The 19,564-nt window shown below is 40.1% G+C and overlaps 1 non-coding gene across 1 annotated transcript; it reads left to right on the top strand.

Moving 5' to 3' along the window:
- The first annotated feature begins 14,944 nt into the window (after window positions 1–14,944).
- Window positions 14,945–15,044, top strand: LOC129009181 (small nucleolar RNA U13). The gene has a single exon (XR_008492712.1). It is a non-coding gene; the product is annotated as a small nucleolar RNA U13 (small nucleolar RNA).
- Window positions 15,045–19,564: the final 4,520 nt, after the last annotated feature.

Below are 19,564 nucleotides of genomic sequence, written 5' to 3' on the forward strand. Positions count from 1 at the left end.
TGCCTTTTCAGTTAGTAAGCAATTATTCTTGGCTATTTAAAAGTCTGTTGTGTGAATTCCCTATGTTTAAAATGCTCACGATACCTGGCATAGTTTCTGTCTCTTGATTAGACCCTGGCTAATATGTCTCTTAAAAGGGAACTGTAAGACGAGGCAGTGAGACGAAAGTGGAAGCCTTACCTTTGAATCTGGCCTTCACACTTCCTTCTCCACAAGATCTTATCCAACTCTGAGTACAGCACTCCCCATCTCATATGTTATGCTCTAGCAACATTGGAACAGCCTGCAGCTCCACATACACCATGTGGTGTCTGCGTCTATGTGACCTACCTCTTCTAGGAGTCATGACAGGACCGTCTCTTTAGATCAAAGTTGAGTAATAAGGGATGGAGCTGGAGACATAGGTTGGGCCAGGCCTTGAATGGATCACCAAGAGTTTGACTTTCTGCTGCTGAGAGGATAGACTTCCAGAAAGATTTTAAGCTGGAGACTCATATGAAAACAGCAGTACTTCAGGAGCTACAACTGGAAGCCATATTCGAATGTTCTTCCAGCCCAAAATTTCCCCTCCCCATTCTAACATTCCTATTAAGGAAAATATGTCCCCAAAGCTATGCAACTCTTTCTTCCTCTCCTTACCCTGTCAGTGCTACTCTGAGGGCAAAGCTTGTACCTTTTTGCCACCAGAGGAGACACCCTCCATCCCCATCATCATGATCACCACTACCACCATTGCCTTTTGTAAGTTACCAGTAGTGGATGGAAGAAACCTGGCCAAGGAAGTGGAAGATTGAGAAAGGGAAGAGTAGAGGCTGATGTAAGAGGAGGCTAGAAGAGAGAGACTGGTAGGAAAGAAAGAAGTTTATAAGAGGAAAAATGGGAGATGGGCCTTAGTGAGAATAGTGTGTTCTCATTAATAAGTGAATGCATCCATTCAATAACTACAGAGCAAAATAGACAGAGGGCAAACACTGTTCAGACCCTTCTCTTTTTAGCAGAAGGCTATGCTCTCTTCATTTGAGAGCAACTTGACTGGCAACTTGATACTGCAAATCTAATGGGAATGAGAATGTCTCATAGGACAATCTTTCCATTAATCTACACCACTTCATTACTTAACAGGGAATGGTGAAACTTAAGAAAAGCTAATTATGGAACAGAAGGGAGAGTTTACTTCCTGATCCCTATGATCCCAACTCTTCATCCATTACACAAGTATTTCAATGAGTCTGTCTGTGCTAGATGTTGGGCTCATAGTATTAAAAGAGATGGCAGTATGCTTGACCTCATGAGGTTTATAGTTAGAAATTAAGGTGTGGACACAGGCTAGGCACAGTGGCTCATGCCTGTAATCTCAGCAATTTGGGAGGCTGAGGCATGCAGATCACTTGAGGTCGGGAGTTCAAGACCAGCCTGGCAAACATGGTGAAACACTGTGTCTAGTAAAAATACAAAAATTAGCTGGGTGTGGTTGCACACACCTGTAATCCCAGGTACTTGGGAGGCTGAGGCACGAGAATCACTTGAACCCAGGAAGCAGAGGTTGCAGTGAGCCAAGATCACATCATTGAACTCCAACCTGGGCAACAGAGCAAGACTCCATCTCAAAAAAGAAAAGAAAAGAAAAAAAAAAGATGTGGACATAGCAGGAAGTGTTAAGCGTCCTAAGAGATAAACCACTAGAGGAACGTAAAAAAAAAAAAAAAAAAAAAAAAAAGGAGAAATTCCAATTAGCAATAGATGGGGGAAAGAACCAAAAAAACTTCATGAAAGAATGGTATTTGATCTGGGTTTGGAAATGCAGATAGAGTTTGAACAAGTCAGAGAGGAAGGGGAAGGGCTATAGGCATAGGAAGGGAAGCACGGACTAAGCAAAGGGATGGGAAATCCTGGGGCATGGATGGAGAATAGTAAGTAGGATTATCTGGACAGAGCCTAATGTGACCAAGAGGGTCTTCTTCTCTCTCTCCACCCCTCACAATAATTTCCCCAGCCTCATCCCTCTAGAGCCAACCCACTCTAGCTTTCCCATCTCTTGCTACTTACGCCTCCCCATCTGAGCCCCCAAGGAAGCCTCAGTCAGAACAGAGGGATTTATGAGCCGCAACTCTCCCTTCTTGAGATCAATGGCCTAAGATCAATAGCTATAATGCAGAAAATTAATCCATATTCATTAGAATTGAATTGAGCAAATGATATTATTAATATAAAAATTCCTTTGGAAGTATATGGAAAAGAATTAAAGAGAAAATTGTTCTAATGTCACTACTGTCTGCCAAGTCACAGATTTAAGAAATTCAGGCAAGGAGAACTGTTTATTTTCAAAGAAAACTTGAAAAGTCCTTTAGAAAAGTCCTTTAGCTACATTTGCCACTCAGATGCAGCAGGTGTGGAGATGGAAGAGATGCTTTCCTTCCTGTGGCTTTGGAGGTCTAGGAAGTAGAATTGACTAACCCACTTTTGAGTTACCTCCAGTCCTAGAATCCTAGGATTCTAGCTTCTCCCTAACATCACAAGGAGTCACAGATGTGTTTGAGGGATATCAACCACAATCACTAACTCAGAAAACAGCCTGGACTCCTGAAGACCAGCCTGTCTCCTCAACCCCAGATCCCAAACCATCAGGCACTCACAAACCAAGAAGAGATGTCACAGGAACCATTGTTAGAAAAAAATCAAAGGGACCAGGTGCGGTGGCTCACTCCTGCAATCCCTGCATTTTGAGAGGCCAAGACAAGTGGATCACCTGAGGTCAGGAATTCTAGACCAGCCTGACCAACATGGTGAAACCTCATCTCTACTAAAAATACAAAAAATTAACTGGGCTTGGTGGTGCATGCCTGTAATCCCAGCTACTCAGGAGGCTGAGGCAGGAGAGTCACTTGAACCTGGGAGGTGGAGGTTGCAGTCAGTCAAGATCCCATCACTGCACTCCAGCCTTGGCAACAGAGTGAGACTCTGTCTCAAAAAAAGAAAAGAAAAAACTCAAAGAGAAGGCACAAGCATGGCCAGGTGAAAGTTCGTGGGAATGCAAGCAGAGGGCCTGATTCCAATTTTTACTTCTTCTGTTACTAGCTGTGGGAAACTGATATAATTCCTTTGAGGCTTGTTTTCTTTATCTGTAAATAAAGACAATAATATAATAATTCCTACCTTAACAGGGTTATTATGAAGATTAACTAACAGAAGGCACTATGAAAGTGATTTGCAAACTGCAAAATGCTATTCAACATCATTATATTGCCCTAAAATCTCAAAAATGTTATTCTGAAGGAGGTATATTATTAATGGAATCTATTGGTGGGTTCCATGAGGTCCATAAATGCCCTGAAGCTATATGCCAAATTGTACATATACGTATATATGTGCACTTTGAAGTAGAAGAGGGTCCATAGCTTTTAACAAATTCTCTAGGAGGTTTGTGACCCACTAGAGATTGAGAATTGAGAACCCCTGACATAAAGACACTGAGTGGCAACTCCCCATCCATGTGCAGATTGAACTAGAGTCTTTCATTTATTAAAGCAACAGGCTTTATTTAAGCAGGAGTCACTGCACGATGAAGCATCAAAGCCATTGAGGAAAGCTGTAAAATCTTGATGGTTAGAGACAGGAATGGTCTGGGTGCTGATTTGCCCTAAAGCACGTGGAATGGTTTTAATGGCTTCTTGGCCAGTCCTTCAACCCTACACCCAGGGCCTCCATGCCACCCAACTCCAGGGAGCCCTGTTCAGCCCTATGTGATTAGAGCCTTTTGGAGCCCAGCTCCAGGACTTGCTCTCCTCATATTACATGTGGTGCTCCCTGGAGATGGGCGATTCTCAATCCTCACAGCTAAAGGAGTCAGAGATTCTCTGAGAGCCTCTTGCTTTCTCCAAAACTCTAGTTGCTTCCTTCTTCTGGGCATGAGAGGAGATTTCTGCCCAGAGGGTAAGGGGAGGGTGCATCCAGATTGCTTTTTACTTGATATTTTACTTTATATTATCTCATATACACAATCCACACTCAGGTACAGGGTGGTACTATACTCTTTTCTTCTAACTGAGAGCTGCCTGGTGTCTCCCTGGGGTCTCTGGAATACTCCAAGGGAAAAAAAACTGATCAGCAACCCAACTCAGTAAAGTCATGGTTGGCCAATTGTTGAGTTTTTCTGTTTTTATTACTCACATCACTTTATTCCCCGCTGATACCACATGCAAATTCTATCCAATTGGAAGGCCTCTCTCCAAGGCCTTTTCCAGTGCCTATAAGCTGAGGGCAGCTATCATCTGAATGTCCCCCGAAATTTATGTGTTGAAACTTACTCACCAATGTGACAGTATCAAGAGGTGGGGCCTTTAGGAGGCAATTAAGTCATGAGGGCAGAGCACTCAAGGATGGTATGAGAGCCTTACTTATAAAAGGGCTGGAGGGAGTGGGTTCACCCCTTTTCCATCCCTTTAGCCGTGTGAGGACACAGTGTTTGTCCCCTCTGGAGGATGCAGCCACAAGCCATCATCTTGGAAGCAGAGAGATGGGGCCCTCACTAGACACCGAACCTACCAGTGCTTTGATGTTGAATTTTCCAGCCTCTGGAACTGTGAGAAATAAATTTCTATTATGTATAAATTACCCAGTCAGTGGTATTTTGTTACAGCAGCGCAAACAAACTAAGACAGGGGCTTAGAGGATGGCCTCATATTGGAAGGAAATGAGGAGATCCTCTTGTCCTTGCCCCTGTGAATCTCATGTATCTTTTTCCCTGAAAGGCTCCCAGGATGGGCATTTCACAAACTCCCCTCATCAACAGACCAAGAGCCTCCTCCCAGGGTTAACCGAAATCCCATTAATAGTGCTGTGTGAAGCAGGGCAAATGACTCCTCTCTGGGCTCAGTCCCTTGTAGCCCTTTCAGCCTTTCTCAGGGCCCCGTTAACTACTTGGGTCTGTTTTCTTCCTCTGGAATGTATGTATCTTTTCCTGGGAAACTGCCAAGCACTTGGGGGAGACAGTACGGGCAGAAATGACCACAAAGCTAGAGGGAATGCTTAAGAAATCCAACAACCATTCAACACAGATTTATTGAGCATCTGTCATGTTCCAGGAACTATGTGAGGCATATGGGAGAGATGGGCTCTGGCTGGGTGAGCCTCTCCAGCAACCCAGCTTCTGAGAGCATATTAGCCACTCTATGATGCAGTTCTACAAACTTCTTCTACCTTTGTAGAATTTATTCCAGTCTGTCTAATGGGTAGCATGGCAATTTGTGTAAAGAACATAACCCCCTACTGGACTGCAAATGCCTTAAGGGTGAGGAGGATCCACACAGGTGTTCTGTACCTGTTTGTTGAATTCATCAAAAGCAGAATTCATCCTCTGTTATCTCTGGAGGTGGTGGGGAGCAAAATTAAATAGGAAAAGAGCAGTGAACATGCACAAAGCTCCTGAAGCTTTCTCCTCGATTAAACACACACACATGCATGCATGCATATGCACATGTGTATGTGAGTACATGTGCACGCACACACACATGCACGCACACACACACACACACATTTAAAAGGGACTCTCAGCTCCCTGCTGCTTGCTTGAAAATGCAAGCTTCAAGAGACAATTAAATATTGATATCTTTACATCTCAGTATTTTCTTTTCAAATCCAAACAGCCCCAACAGGGGCCATTGCTGGTACTTATTTAACTCCTTAAAAATATCAGCAAGGGGTTTTATCTTTTTCAAATTAAGTCGTTAAGTGCAGAGAAGATGCAATAGGCTATGGGGTGGGAATAGGCTAACTCCCCTGAAATAAGCCCGTGGGGAGTCCCAATTCACTCTCATAGATTCCACCTGGGAGAGCTGGCTCTAAGGGGCCTGGCCAGCTCTGCTAGATCCTGGATTCCGGGCCCAGCCCCCCAGGCCACACCCCCTCCATGGTCTGAAAAGGACAAAGGGATGCTCTCTTGGCAGCTTTCCCCAACAGGCACTTGTGCACCCTGCAATCAGAGCTTGGCAAATTTATGTAAATTGCCTGTGCATAATGATGTCCTTGCTGAATAGATTAACTCAGCAGGGGGTACCGGACAAAGGCAAGCAGGTGCTGGCTGCTGGGCCCTCAACTCTCTGCCCTAGCACCAAGGGTGACGCCAGTGCTTCTGGACCACACGTGCTAATGGCCTTCTCATCACACTATACTCTCTTTCCCACCTACCATACCTACCACACACCTCTATCCCAAACACACTCTTGCCTTGTCTCCCACAATCAGTCCCAATAGCCTACCCTCTAGGATCTTCAAGATCAGGCCTGGAAAGGAAAGTGATGAAACCCTTTCTCAGGAGTTGTTTCATGTAAGGGAGCTTTCAAATGGCTGAATCTTAGCCCCTTGAGTCATTGCCAAACATGTCCTATATGTGTCTGTGTCTCATTTTCCATCACGTGGGCAGGACCCATGTTCTCATATTCTCCACAGGACCCAGCCGAGGACCCTCAACTCAGTAAGTGCTCACCCAATTCTTTTTGGGATAGAATTGAATTCCAAAATTATAGAGCAAGAAAGCATCTTTGAAGTTATGCAAGCAGCCAACAGGCATATTCTGATTGTGACGTATGTGCCATGCACTGCATGAACACTGACACAGGGATTCTAGCCTGGTTCCTGAGTTCCTGGAAACTATAGGCAAATTATATCTTTATGTGCTTATTTACAGGGAGAAGGTCCATGGCTTTTACCAGCTCCTTCATGGGGCCATGGCCTCTCCCTAAAAAAGGAACGAACAACTGCTAGTCCAATAGGAAGAACAGATGTGACAACCAACAACCACAACAGTGTGCTATGCCCTGGGACAGAGATCAGCACAACATGCTTGAGGACATAAAGGAGGGCCCAGTCTAAGAGGACAGAGCCCTGAAATCAGGATTGCTCCTTTCTAAGGTAGATATTACTAGTCCCATATCACTAATAAGGAAAATGAGGTTCAGAGAGGTTAGGCTACTTGCCCAAGGTCACACATCAGTAGAGCCAAAATCAAAATCTAAGTCTCTCTGACTCCAAGCTTAGTGCTGTTTTGCACTGTCCTTGGCATTTGAGAGCCTGGCCTTGAGACCCCTCATGTTCTCTTAGGCATGGGACCCCTGCAATGGCTGTCTGAATTCTCAATAGCCATGGAGCAGGATTGGCAGATAGGCCTCTCTGTCTCCGGTGTGCACATCGTTGCATGCTTCAGCGAACTTTGTGGAGTCTGTTTACCACATCTAAGACCAATTTCCTTCCCTTCGGTTGCTTTGAAGATAATTGAAGGTACTTGCATTGTCTGCCTGGGAATGTAAAAAGCCAGCTAATGCTGCAATCGATGCTTCCTGCTTAATGCTGCGCCTCTGCCCAAGCCCGCCCTGAGCAGCAGCTAACACAGCCTTCAATGATGGCTTCGGCAGATCTTCCCGGCCGGCTACTTTGTTAATCAGAAAGGGGCTGGGGGCTGTGGGGGCCCTCAGGATAATGGCAGGCAGATTGAGTTGTTAAGCCCGAATGAAATATTTAGTAGCACCATTTGCAGGATTCAGCCAGTGGGAGCAGTACTCTTAGCACTGCTTGGGGATGAGAATGGGGGAAGGGTGCCCGCCTTGAGCTCCCCAGGCGAGGGGCACTGATCAGTCTGTTTCAGTCTGCAGTGATGGCGGGAGAGGCAGCACCAGCCCGGGCTGAGGAAATGCCACAGAGAGGAGGGAGGCGGGGACCGTCCAGGACATGACCTCCTAGCTGGCACCCTTCCCAGGGCAGGCTGGGACTGCCTCAGGAGGGCAAGAAGCCAGGCTCTGCAAAACCACATCTGCAGCCCCTTAGAGGACATGAAACTGGGATACCCACAACTATGGAAAAAGCTCCTGTTGTCTTCATTCATCCCCACTTCTTCTAGGCTCTTATGCTCTGTGTTGGAGCTCAGCTTAACATGTAAGTTTAACAAGGATGCGTAGAGTTGGCTGAAGCATGGGATTGTGAGAGGAGGAAATGGAAAAGATGGTATTCTCTGTTCCTCCTCCTAATCTACTCTGGAAACATAGCATCCCAGCCCTGTGTGCTTTATACCACACCACCACACTACACTGGCTTCCTCACTTATAAAATAATGGAATCCTGGCATTAGATGGGACTCTGTAGATCACATGTTTACTCAACATTTATTGAGCTCCTGCCAGGCATGGTGGCTGATGCCCATAATCCCAGCACTTTGGAAGACTGAGATGGGAGGATCACTTGAGCCCAGGAGTTCCAGGCTGCAGTAAGCTATGATTGTGCCACTGCACTCCAGACTGGGTGACAAAGAAAGACCCTGTCTCTTAAAAAGGAAAGGAAAAAATATTTATTGAGCTCCTAACCTACTATGATCAAGTATATACTAAGCCATGTAGTCCATCCCACATTCAATATTCTAATCTCCTCTATTTAAGGCTCAGAAAAGTTAGGCTACTTGCCCACGGAAGAGCCAAAATCAAACTCTAAGTCTCTCTGATTCAAAGCTTAGTGCTGTTTTGCCTTGCACTTGGCATTTGAGAGTCTGGCCTTAAGACCCCTCATGTTCTCTCAGGTATGGGACCCTTAAATTGCTGTCTGAATTCTGAATAGCCATGGAGCTATTGGCCAATTGGCTTCACCCCAGGTAGCCAATCTTTGAATGCCTTATGAGTAAGAAATGCATTATTTCACATTGATCCTCATTCTAACCCATCTTTGTTAAAAATGCTTCCTTTTGATCAAGCCAAAATTTGTTTCAGTTTCTATTTATACCATCGGCCCTTGTTCCCTTTTACCCTTCCTCCATTATTGCCAAAGCCACAGTAGAGTCCTTCTGATATCTGAAAACAGCTTCCAGGTTCCTTCCAACCCAGTGGCAAGACCAAAATGTAATTACTAATCTGAGGAACAAGGTGGACTGCAGCAATGCCAAGCCTCTTGGATGTCAAGCAACTTAATCTTTTCCTAACGCTTCTCCCTCATGTTTTTTTTATTCTTTTTCTCCTTAATCTCCAGGTCTAACACAAAGTCACAAACTCCTTCATAAAAGCAGGTTACAAGATTTCATTTCTTGTCTGTGATAGACTGACTTGTATCAGACAGATTCTCATGCTCGCTCTGTCGCCTGGCTGGAGTGCAGTGGTGATCTTGGCTCACTGCGTCCTCCACCTCCTGGGTTCAAGTGATTCTCCTGCCTCAGGCTCCCAAGTGGCTGAGACTACAGGCATGTGCCACCATGCCCGGCTAATTTTTGTATTTTTAATAGAGACGGGGTATCACCATGTTGGCCAGGATTGTCTCAATCTCCTGACATCATGATCCACCCGCCTTGGTCTCCCAAAGTGCTGGGATTACAGGCGTGAGCCACCGTGCCTGGCCAAAAAAAAAAAAAAAAAAGGTTTTTACAATTATTGAAGATCTACCAAAGCAGCCAGGACATATGAGCCAAATTTCCAAAAAGAAGAGAAATGAATTGAGAAGCGCTCTCCATTCATGATTTCTCTCCCCTTCGTGTATTCACTGAATCATATATAGCAGCTCAGACTGAAAAGCATCAGACAGTAGCTAAGATACTGTAAGGCCAAGCAGAGTTTTAGACAGTCTCATGTGGCTGAGGAGACAAATAGAAGTTCAAAGCTACTAAGGCATCAAGGACATGAGGAGATGAGATCCTGGAGAGAAGAGATCAAATAAGTGAACCCAATATTCAATGCCAATTTCTCTCAAGCCATTTGTGATCTGCAATCAGCAACTGAGGGGCTGAGAAACCTAACCAAAAAGTGCCTTTGAGGCTAGAAAATTTAAAAAGAGTGTGTTAGCACTCTTATAGTGCTAGGGAGACTTAAAGACCACCAAGGAGGAGACCTGGTAAACATTTCAGGCTTTAATTTGGGACACACGAAGTATTAAAGCCAAAGAATAAAAGCAAGTAGGGAATTTATGAACCTTCACAGAGAATAGAACCGAGCTTCAGATACAGGTGACCTGCCCCCACCCTAATTGACTAAGTAAACCTTAACTGGAAAAAGATAACATCATCCAGAGACTATAATTTTTCATAACAATGGGTGATATTTAATAAGAACTAACTAGACATTCTAGGACATAAAATGAAATAACTAAGAACCAAAATAAAAAACAGATTATAGAAACAGATTCACAGCTGAACCAAATATTGGTGTTTTCAGACACAGATTTTAAAATAACTGTGATAAATATTTATAAGGAAATAGATCAAAAACGGGAAATTTCAGCAAAAAAACCACCTTGAGATCTATAAAAAGAACCAAATTACAATTCTAAAACTAAAAATATATAACTAAAATTAGTAAGTTGTATTTAACAAGAGATTAAACACCACTGAAAGAAGGAAGAGGTTGGAATGATAGATTAGAAGACAATACCCAGATTATAACAAGAGAGAATATTTTTAAGAGATGGAAATATTGAAAAGAGTGTAAGAAACATATGGGATGATGAAAAGATCTAATATATTTGGAGTCCCAGAGGAAAAGGAGAGAAAAAAATGTGGCATAAACAATATTTGAAAATTACTGGCTGATAATTTTCTAAGACTGACAAGTGACATCAAGCTACAGATTTTCAGACAGCCCTAAGCAGGATAAATGTATACTCAAGCATACCATGCCCAAACTGCCAAAAATCCAAAACCAAGACAAACACTTAAGGCAGCCAGAGAAAAACCCACATTATTTTCAAATTAGTAACAATAATACATAGATAACTTATCAGTAGAAATGATAAAAGTGATCAAAGTAATAATTGTCCATTTATTATCATTTATCAAAGATGCATGTGTAATCTCAGGAATAACCGCTAAAAGGATAGCAAAAAACTATATAACTAACACAATAATGGAAATAAGAAAACAAAGCTAGGCATGGTGGCTCACACCTGTAATCCCAGTGCTTTGGCTGGCCAATGTGAGTGAATTGCTTGAGCTCAGGAGTTCCAGACCAGCCTGAATAACATGGAAAACCCTCTCTCTACAAAAAATACAAAAATTTGCCAGATGTGGTGGTACACATCCATGGTGCCAGCTACTCATGAGGTTGAAGTGGGAGGACTGAAGAGTGAGTACCACTGCATTCCAGCCTGGGCAACAAAGCGAGACTCTGAAAAACAAAAAAAAACAAAAAAAAAAAAAAGAAGGAAGGAAGAAAGAAAGAGAGACAGAGAGAGAGAGGGAGAGTGAGAGGGAGGGAGGGAAAGAGAGAAGGAAGGAGGGAGAAAAGGAAAGAAAAAGAAAAAAAGAAGAAAACATACTTGATTAACTTGAGCTGGGCATGGTGATGGGTGCCTGTAATCCCAGCTACTTCGAAGGTTGAGGCAGGAGAATCACTTGAACCCAGGAGGCAGAGGTTGCAATGAATTGAGATCGTGCCACTGCACTCCAGCCTGGGCAATAGAGCGAGACTCTATCTTAAAAAAAAAAACAAAAAACTCGATTAACTCAAAAGAAGAAAAGAAAGGAAGACAAAAGGGGCATCTGGAAGATACAAATAGAAAACATGTAGTGCACTTAAGCCCCAAAATGTTAGTAATTACAAGAAAGGATAAATACACTAAATCCTTATATTGGAAACAAAAATTGTAAGACTATTGATAAGATCTTAATGTCTATATATAGTTATATTATCCTGAAGACAAACATAAAGTTTCTGAATTGGAGAAGACTATTATTACTCACAGCAATAACTACAGCAGTTTCCCATGCCCAATTCTCCTGCTGAGGTGTGCGGCAATGAGACCCAGATGGTTAAGCCTGTGCATGCAAGGCAGGGAGTGGGGTGGTGGGGCGGCGGTATGGTTTCTGGTTTCTGGCTTTACAGGAGAGAAGTCTCAAAATTATAAGTATGGACATTTACATAGAAACAGATACAGCTGCCTTCCCTGTCCTCTTCTAAGAGAGGGAGAGGAGCCTTGTTTTTCTAATGCAAACAAATTTTCTCGGGGAAGAGAAAGGAAAATGTCTCTACTCTGAAGTGCAAGTATTTGGCTCTCGGTAAGATGAGTTTACCTATCCTTTGAATAGGAGCAGATGGCTCCATTACAAAGCAAAAAAGTGGCTCCAGGTCTATCATCCTTAGAATGTGAGGAGCAAATGTGTCTGGGGAAAAGAGAAATGCTCCATTGTTATAGCATATCAATTTTCTTTGTTCCAAAAGCTCTAACCATGCAGGAACATGGAAATATTCATATGGCTTTTCAATAACTATGATGAAAATAAAAAACTATAGGCTGCTTACAAGTGATGTACCTTAAATATAAGACCACAAAAAGGATGAAAGGAAAAGAATGGAAAAAAATATACTATGCAAACACTAACCAAAAAAAGATAGTATGGCTATACTGTCTTTAGAAAGAGTAGACTTTGAGGCAAGAAGAGTTGACAGAGAAAATGAAATATGTTTTACAATAACAAAAACAACATAAAAACATATATCATACATTTTATAATAAGAAAATGATCAATCCACTGGGAAGATATAAAAATTTTATCTGTGTATCCACCTCGTAACATGGCCTCAAAATGTAAAATGCAAAATTTGGAGCAAGGAAAAATAATTTCATGCATTTTTCCCAGTAACTGGTAGAATAAGCACATAAAAATAATACAAAGAATACAGAAGATTTGAAAAATATACTTAATAAACCTAAACTAATAAAAATATGTAAAAATACTGTACCTCACACCCACTTGGAGCCAAGGTAGAGTAACCAGTACCAGATATACCCTCCTACCAAAAATAACTAAGAATTTTAAGAAAATTTTACTTTCTTGTTTATGAAACAATGTGTCTTAAAACTTTGGACATTAAGCAACAAAGAACAGTGATTTCTGAGAGACTGGAAATAAAGGCGGTAAGTGAACTTTACAGCTGCCCTTGGTTCATTGCCTAAAGAGAGTTTCCAGGCTGTGGTGCAAGGAGGGGAACCCAGGTGGAGCCCAGTGATCTCTGAATTGAGGGGATAGATCAAGAGTAAGAGGGGACCAGGGGAGTTAGGGTTCACTCATACCACAGCTCACTAATTCTCTCTTTTTATTTTTTTAGTCTTATTGTGTTTCTGTATTTTATTTACCTGTGTATCCACCTCATAACATGGCCTCAAAATGTAAAATGCAAAATTTGCAGCAAGGAAAAATAAATAATTTCATAGCAATGGCAGAAACTATTGCTATGTCTTCAGGTTTCCTAATATTTTCTTGTACAATGTCTAAGCTACCATAATTTTATTCAGTGTATTTTTTATCTCAAACATTGCAGTTTTCATCTCTTGAAGTTCAAATTGAGTCTATTGTTATATCTTTTATGCCCCTACTTTACATAGCATAATATTTCTTTTAGCTTTTTGAACATATGGAACATAGTTATAACAAGTATTATTATGCCCTTTTGTACTAGTTCTACCATCTGGATCAATTTTTATTGATTTTTCTCCCCATTATGGGTATAATTTTAATTCTATTTTACACAGTTGTTTTTTTATGGGATGCCAAGCATTATAAATTTTATCCTGTTAGGTGCTGGATATTTTTGTGTTCCTATAAGTATTCCTTAGATTTTTTCTGAGATGCAGTTAAAATATTTGAAAACAGGTTGACCTTTTTGAAGCTTGCTTTTCAGCTTTGTTAGATAAGACTAGAGCAGCATTTATTCTAGGGTGAATGTTCTCCACTACCAAGGCAAAACACTTCTGGATTCTGTCCCTGATGCTCCGTGAATTATGGTTTCCACTTTGTATAGTGGGAATAGGCACCACATCGGTCAAGTATGAGAGCCATAGGTTGCCCCATCTAATCTTTTCAGGTATTTCTTTCCCTGGCCTCAGGTAGTTTCCTCAAATGTATACTCTTAGTAGTATCCAGATGAATATTTAAAGAGACCCTCTCAGATTTTCGAAGTTCTTTCTATCTTTTGTATGACTCTCTCTTCTCGTTCAGTTAGACTGCAATAAGTTAGAAATGTATACTATAAATCCTTAAGAAAACACTAAAATGACAAAACAAAAAGTTATAACAAATAAGTCAACAAAAGTAATAAAATGGAATAACAAAAATACTCACAAATAATAGCAGACATCTTAGGTAAATCTAATACAATAATATATAAAAAGGATAATACTTCATGACTAGGAACTTTAGGTTGATTTAATATTCAAAAATTAATGTAATTCACTATGCTAACAGACAAAAAAACAAATAATATAATCCTCTCAATAGATACAGAAAAAGCATTTGACAAAATTTAATGATAATTTCTTATTTTTAAAGTTCTCAGAAAACTGGGAATCAAAGAGAACTACCTTGCCCTGATAAAGTCCATCTGTAATAACCTATACCTAATATCACACTTGAAGCAAAAGTTAAGTACAAATGGCTTTACCAGTGGATTCTACTATGCATTGAAGAAAAAAATAATGCCGATCGTATACAAACATAGATGCAAAAATTCAAAACAAATTATTAGTAAATTGAATCCAGCAATTTATAAAAAGAACAATACATTACAATTAACTTGGGCTTATTCTAAGAAAGCAAAGTTTTTTTACTACTTGAAAATTGATCAGTGTAATTGATTGTAATTCACCAATTAAAAGGATGAAGAAGAAAAAAATTACATAATTATCTCAATAGATATAGGAAAGTCATTTGATAAAATTCAATGTCTGTTCTTGTTTAAAATTAGAAAGGAATAAAAAGCTTAGCAAATTAATGACAGAAGGAAACTTCCTTAACTTCATAAAGGACAACTACAAAAAAATTGCAGCAAACACCATTCTTAATGATAAATATTGAAAGACTTACCTTTGATATCAGGAGTGATACAATGATGTTCGTTTTCACCTTCCTTATTCAACATTATATTGCAGGTCTTATATAGTCCAGGGCAAGAGGCAGAGGAGGATAAAATAATTGAACATAAATAAATGAGATAACCTTGTAGTTCATAAGCATGATGATTGCCTTTTCACACTCGTATGAGATGTGCCTCCCTTGAACCTTGTTATGATGTTGGCACATTACCTATCTGATGTGAAAAAGAAAAATAAAGAAAATAAATAAAGCTGTCACTTTGTGTATTTGAAAACTGAAAATAATGTACAAATAAACCCATAGAGTTAAATTAATTTTAATTCTATCAACAAGTCAAACAAGGTCACAGCTCAACATGCAAAAATTAATTGTATTTCTGTATACAACCAACATTTTTTAAAAAAAATTATAAAATATCCTTTTCTGTAGCATCAAAACATGAGTACCCTAAAATAAATACAACAAAATATGTGCAAAACCTGAAGACAAAAAACCAATATGACTGATTAAGATAAATTAAAGAAGACCAAAACTGGTGGGGTAAGACAACATAGTTATTGATTGAAAAAATCAATATCATAAATGTGTTAATTCTCCCCAAACTGATATAAAATTCATTGCCATTACAATCAAAATTTTCAACTTTTTAAAAAATTTTGAAGACATTGACAAACTGAATCCAAAATTTGTGTAAAAGTGCTAAGTATTAAAATAGCTAGGAGAATTTTGAAAAATAGTAACAAATTTGGAGGTCTTAAACTACCAGATATTAAGATAGATTATAAAGCTCCTGTAATTAAGATGCTTGTAGAAAGGGCACAAAGTTAGCCAATGCACAACAGAACAGAATAGATTACCCTAAAACAGACTAACGTGTGCTGTCATTTGCCTTATCACAAAGGTAAGATGACAGAACAATGGGAAATAGTCTTTTAAAGCAATGAAGCTTAATCAATTGGATATTCATATGGAAAAAAAATTGATCCCTACCTCACACCATACACAGAATCAATTTTTGGATGTGTCGGAAATGGAAAAGTAAAACAATGAAGCTTTTAGAACATGGGAGAACATGTTAATGGCTTTGGAGTAGCAAATATTTCTTAAACAGGGCACAAAACTCATTAATCATGAAGAAAAATATTGGTAATGAGCTGTTAACAAAATTTAAAACTTCTGTTTATCAAATGATACCTTAAGAGTGAAAAAGCAGGCTGGGTGTGGTGGCTCACGCCTGTAATCTCAGCACTTTGGGAGGCCGAGGCAGGCAGATCACGAGGTCAGGAGATCGAGACCATCCTGGCTAACATGGTGAAACCCTGTCTTTACTAAAAATACAAAAAATTAGCCAGGCGTGGTGGCGGGCACTTGTAGTCCCAGCTACTTGGGGGGCTGAGGCAGAAGAACGGTGTGAACCCAGGAGGCAGAGCTTGCAGTGAGCTGAGATTGTGCCACTGCACTCCAACCTGGGTGAAAGTGTGAGACTCCATCTCACAAAAAAAAAAAAAGAGTGAAAAAGCAATTCACATAGTAGGAGAAGGTATTCACACTATACACTGTGAATAAATTCATGTCCAACATATATAAAGGAATTCTACAATCAGTAGGAAGAAGTATACATATTTCATATTTTCCAACAGAAAAATGTGAAAAATACGAATAGGTACTGCACAAAGGATGATATGCATGTATGCAAAAAGCCTATGAAAAGGCACTCAATTTCACTAGTCATTAGGGAAATGTAAATTAAGAAACCACAATGAATTACTACTACACACTCACCAGAATAAAAAAATTTAAAACACTGATAATAACCAAGTATTGGCAAAGATGTGGAGCAAATGAAACTCTTATAGATTGCTGGTATAAGCATAAGTTGGTAAAACCACAAGTCTGCTCCTAAGTATATATCTTAGGAAATGTCATGTAGAAAATATATGTGGAAATACATGCATATGTGTACAAAATAATATTCCTAATAGCAACACACTGGGTCAGGGCAGGAGGAGTCCATCAATAATAGAATGGATAAATAAAGTGTGATATACTCACACAGTGGAGTAGTACACAACAACAAAAAAATGAATTAGTGCTACTACATACAACAGCACAGATTTACCTTATAAATATAAAATGGAACAAAAGAAGTCACACAGAGAAAAGCACATACTGCATGATTCTATTTGTATAAAATTCAAAAGTAGGCAAAACTAATCTGTAGCAACGGAAGTCAGAATAGTGGCTATGTTTCATGGGGTTAATGACTAAGAGAGGCATGACAGAAGTTTGGGGCTACAGGTAATAATGTTTCCTGATCTGGATGACGGTTGGTTAAAAGTGAAAATTTGTGAACTTGTACACTTGTAATTTGTGCACTTCTTTGTATGCATTTTATACTTTAATTTTGTAAATGCTTGCCAAAAATAATAAAAAAGGTTATAAACATCATCCATAGCATGATTCTATATATGTAAGTTTGTATAAATAATATGTACTAAGCATAATATATAAAACTATATCTAATAAAATGCTAACAGTAATTACACCTAGGTGCTGGTTTATGAGTCATTTTCACTTTCTTCTTTATACCTTTTTGTATTGTCTGAATACTTTCAATGAAAATGTATTGCTTTCATAAAAGCTAAAATAAAGTTCACATTTTTAGATGGCACAATGGTATTGTGGTTATGTTTAAAGAATAAGAGTTCTTATCTCCGAGAAACACATAATTGAAGCATTTACAGATGAAATAATATGATGTCTAGCAGGGGGTAGGGAGAAGTAGGAAACATAGATTTTTTTTTAACGGCCATATGTTGGTAATTGCTGAGACCGAGTGACAGTCCATGGGGATTCATTATACTTTTTCCTCTACCTATGTGTGTTTGAATAATAAAGACCTGAAAAACAAACAAATAGTCTTTCATAAACAGAGAACTTATGCATGGGCAGACATTACCCATAGCAAAAGCTATGCATAATCTATATACAGCCAGAGAGAAGACGGATTATTAGAGAACATTTTCTCAATAACTGGGTGGAGGGCAGCTGGATTCCACCAAAAAATGTTGTCATGGAGACTGTGTTCATGCCTTGTTAAAGGTCCTCTGGGATCCAAGCCTTGTTCAAGAGTCCAGCCTCATAGAACAACTGCCCAAAGGGAGGAAATTACTCACGGGACCATAGCCTCCCACCAACCTAGAAAGGATCTAAGCCCTAATGGAGAGTGAAGTCATGCAGAAGATGGGCCACCAATACCTGAGCCTTCTCTAGGGCTTTTCTGAAAGAAGACAAAGGGCAACTTCTTTCACAGAGAATCAGAACCTACCTTAGAAGTTTCTTGCCTTTTTAACTCTGGGAGTAAGGTATCAGGACAGGAATTGGTGAGGAGATGGGGAGAAGAGAGTCTTATTGCCTTAGATGAAAAGGCTGCTGTGAGTTCTGGGCAGACTACAGGCCCTTGGGTGCTGTCTACAGTGGCCCTGAGATCCTCTCTCGGATAATCTGATTGGCTCTCATCCTAACGTTGGTCTACTCTTTGGTGACTTAAGCCTGATCCAGCCTTGATCTGAGTACAACCATACCTCAAATTGTCTTTTTGACCAACCTTGCATTGACATTCTCAGATGCTATAGTCTTCTATAACCTCTTTTGGCTAATGGATAAAAGTACCACTAGCTGAATTTGCAACAAATTTCAAGTACAGGTCAAAGACCTTAATTCCTTTTGAAGAGGGATGTTAAGTAGGAGGAGTCAGTAAGGCAACTGAGAAACCTTCTAACTAGGGAAAACCCTGCCATGCTTCACAAATATAAGAATTAAGCTGCTGCCGAAAATTTATGTTTCACTTTGGCTTTTAATCTGGGAACAACCTGGAACTTGAGGATTGATCAAAGACAGCAAACTAAGGCATTCTCTAGAACAACATTTTCCAATTGAAATATAATGCCAACTACAAATGTGAACCACATATGTAATTTTACATTTTCTCATAAGCAATTTTATTTATTTATTTTTTATTGAGACAGAGTCTCGCTCTGTTTCCCAGGCTGGAGTGCAATGGCGCAATCTCAGCTCACTGCAAACTCCGCCTCCCAGGTTCAAGTGATTCTCCCACCTTAGCCTCCTGAGTAGCTGGAATTGCAGGCACCCGCCATCATGCCCGGCTAATTTTTGTATTTTTGTGGAGATGGGGTTTCACCATATTGGCCAGGTTGGTCTTGAACCCCTGACCTCAGGTGATCCACCCACCTCAGCCTCCCAAAGTGCTGGGATCACAGGTGTGAAACACCGCACCCAGCCTCATAAGCAATTTTAAAAGTAAAAAAGAAGCAGGTGAAATTAATACAGTAGTATGTTCTTTAATATATCCAAAATATTATTATTTCAATATGTAATAAAAAACGTTAATGGAATATTTTATATCTCTTTTGTACTATATCTTTGAAACCCAGTGTATATTTTATACTTGGGGTACATTTCAATTCAGAATAGCCATAATTCAATAACCCAATAGCACATGTGGCGAGTAACCATCTTCTTGGACAAGGACAGCACTAGAAGCCAAGGAGGGAACTATCCTGTTCTGACTACCAAAGACTATTATAGCTGAGGAACTGGACATTCCATCATAAACTGTCCTAACGTCCTCCATGTGCCAGCCATGCACAAGCCCTGGAGAAATCACTGGTGAGCTTGTTCTATTCAAGTCCTGAGATTATATTGGATCTACATGAAGCA

This window comes from Pongo pygmaeus, chromosome 9 (genome assembly GCF_028885625.2).
Source record: "Pongo pygmaeus isolate AG05252 chromosome 9, NHGRI_mPonPyg2-v2.0_pri, whole genome shotgun sequence".
NCBI classification, from domain to species: domain Eukaryota; kingdom Metazoa; phylum Chordata; class Mammalia; order Primates; family Hominidae; genus Pongo; species Pongo pygmaeus.